Raw genomic sequence first — 3272 nt, 5'->3', positions numbered from 1 at the left:
GCATGTTTTTCTTCATGTCGATTCTGACATCTCATCTTGATTGTGTCTATCACCTTTCATTTGAAATTATTCTTTTAATTTCCTCTTTTACTTCTTTAAAATGATCATGTGATTTGATTCTTCACTCCTGAGCACGTCACATAATCTATCTAGGGATGAGCTATCTTCTTCCTAAATTCCTTCCCACATTCTTTAATATTGTCCATAAAAAAATAAAAATAAAAATACAAATATTTTCTACCCACTAGCTTGAAGTAATTCAAGATATTGAGAATATGTAAAGTAAAGGGCTTCAATGAAGGTCATGAGAGTAGCTCACAACGGTTGTTTCATTTAGTTTTCTAAATTGATCAAGCCCACTTATCTCACAACTGTAATTACCTTTACTTTTCTCAACTGAAAATTTTCATGTTAGAAGTAGGCCCTCCACGTTGCTCCGAAGTCAATATGCTTTTGCGACCAAAACCTTCAATCGCATTCGGAGGAACAACACTTCCACATGTTTCCTCCTGCAATCATTCCCACACTTCTTCACCTCTCATCCTATAAATCAGCGGCCGTCCCATGCCCAACTGCATCAACCTTCCCTCATAGTAGTGATAAGGCCATCAGAGAGCTTAGAGAGTTAAAGTGGGAAGGAAGACCATGGAGAACCTGATAGTATATCATATCCGATGGCTGTATTTGATCCTTTTGTTGGTTTATCCGTTGTTATGTCTGGGTTCACTAGCTTCTACTGTAAGTGCAAGAGGTGACAATGAGGATTTAGTGTTCCAATTCCTTGTAGCCCAAAACAAGGCAAGAGCCCAGGTTGGGGATCCTCCACTTGTGTGGGATGCCAATGTGGCCAGCTATGCCCAGGCATATGCCAGTCAGACTGCGCTTTGGAGCACTCGAATGGGCCATTTGGACAAAATATTTTATGGGGAAGTGGAAGTGGTTGGCAACCCAAGGAGGCAGTGGCTGCGTGGATGGGGGAGGATCGTTACTTCAACTACCATACTCATTCATGCCAGTGTTTTTAAAACCGTTTTCAAAAACCGGTTACCGGTCAAACCGGCCGGTTAGCAAGGCTGCCGATCCGAACCGGCCAAAAAACCCAGTTTGACTTGGCATTTCACCTTTTTTTGGCCCTAAACGGTGAAAACCGACCGGTTTGGGACGGAACCGGCCGGTTTGTATCAAACTGGCCGGTTCTGTCCTAAACCGGCCGGTTCTGTCCTAAACCGGCCGGTTTTAGGCACGCCCACCGTAAAGTTTAAAAATCATATTTTTCACTGTGTTTCAGGAGTATTGGGGGGGAACTAAGGGTGTTTCAACCCTAACAATGTTAGCAATTAATGGTAATGTTAAATTCTTAAAGTAAAAGTGACATTTCCTTTAATTTCCATTTTCATCCTTTTACTTAAATTTTTAACATTACCATGAAATGACTCAGGATGTTTGAGAGTGGTTTCGACCTCATTGGATTTCATATGGAGAAACTGGAATTTTAGATTTCACTCAAAATTCAACAGACTTAATGGTTTTCAGGATTTCATGGTTTGGGACTAAACAATAAATGCAATCGGAGCTCCAAATGATGAACAAAACTCCTGATCTAGATGCCATTGTGTTGGACAATATTGATCCAACATCAGAATGGGTGGAGGAGACTGAAGAACCTGTGTTTGAGGCTGATTTTGATATCGACATGGCTTTAGCGAGGGATGATGCAGATTATGTGGTGGCATCAGAACTAGGATCAATAGCGACATCAAGGAAAGGCAAAGAACCAATGGAAGGCACTAGTCATGCAGGTCGACAAACTCATGCTTCCATTAGGTCCACTTCTATTGTCATTGGTGGCATTGATACTGAGGTTGCAGATCAGGCTGAGGCATCCTCAGACTCTGAACCAGATGATGTCTATGTAGCTCCTGATGATGATCCTGTGTCTAGTAGTGGTGATGAACTTGATGATTGATCATGTGTACACTGTAGACTTGTAGTAGGTCAATGGCCTCATAGCTTGCCACATTGTTTTTGGACTTTATAGGCCATTTAGAGCCTCATTTCTTATGTATTTTGTTATTTTGTCGATGATATGTATTGTACTCGGTGCCATTTTGATATATTCACCTTTACATGGTATATACATGAGCAAACTTTGCATATTTTGTCTCTATTGGCTTGGAATCATGGTTTTACATCTTAAAAATAGTTTTGTTTCATTAAAAGTTAATTATTTAATGTATTTTTTTAAAACTGGTTCGTTTAGACCAAACCAGTCCCGGTTAGACCGGTTCCGGTCGGTAAACCAGTTCATTAGGTGGACCGGTCCGGTCACCGGTTCCGATTTTAAAAACATTGATTCGTGCAATGGGTTTCAGGAATGCGGGCACTACACTCGAATTGTGTTGAAGAATTCTCGAACGATGGGCTGGGCCAGGGTCATTTGCAACGACGGTGATACCTTCATGACCTACCATTACAATGCTCCTGGCAATTATGTAGGTCAAAACCCCTACTAAAATTGCATGCAACTCAAACACTATGCTTCATTGGCTCGTCGATCTTTAATGTACGTAGAGATTTCGTTGCCAGAACTGTTGACGTCAATGTAATTCATTTCATCCCCATATGCTCTTAGAGTATGCCACAGAAATTCCATTGGCTTACTGGTGAATGTTATTGTTTTACTTTTTCCAATGTTGGATCTAAACTGATGGGATCATATTAAATCCAAAACATCACTAGCACATGAACATTTAACTGTTCCATTTTGTATTTAATAATTTGCAGATACAATCACTGTTAATGGGTTCAGTCATGCAAAGGGTTCTGTGGAAGGATTGAGCTTGATATACTCGTATGCAATGATGATATTTTTAGGTTTGATCGATATGTCATATGCACATAGGTGAGCAGGATTTAATTAAGGGAAGAAACAAAAACATTAAATAATATAGAGGAAGCTAGAACGTAAAAATGTGATGTTTTCTCCATCCCTCCATGACGAGTACATAGCACTGGGAAAGTCGGGTTTACAGCGAGGATTACATCGGAAAATCCAAATATCTTAGCTTTTTAATATTAAGGATTTATAATCATGCCCATCTTAATTTTGGACTGATAAAATTGGAAGTCTAAACCTTTGGTTTGAAACATAGGTTAGAGGAATTCATATTTAATATGAATACCAGTAGTGCGTGCAACTTTTTCTCAAATATGAGTCCTTAGGTAGGTGTGGGTGAAACCCTTTCTCAAATATTGGCCCCTCAATATACTTA

At 39.8% G+C, this 3272-nt stretch overlaps 1 pseudogene; it reads left to right on the top strand.

Annotated features, from left to right (window-relative positions):
• The first annotated feature begins 645 nt into the window (after positions 1–645).
• On the top strand, positions 646–2513 carry LOC149241499 (pathogenesis-related protein PR-1-like; annotated as a pseudogene).
• The last annotated feature ends 759 nt before the right edge of the window (positions 2514–3272 follow it).

This window comes from Pinus tabuliformis, chromosome 8, assembly GCF_031772625.1.
Source record: "Pinus tabuliformis cultivar Carrire ecotype Pingquan chromosome 8, CPIR1, whole genome shotgun sequence".
Classification (NCBI taxonomy): domain Eukaryota; kingdom Viridiplantae; phylum Streptophyta; class Pinopsida; order Pinales; family Pinaceae; genus Pinus; species Pinus tabuliformis.
The sequence above is the reverse complement of the archived record's forward strand: the minus strand, read 5'-3'. Positions and strand labels throughout refer to the sequence as shown.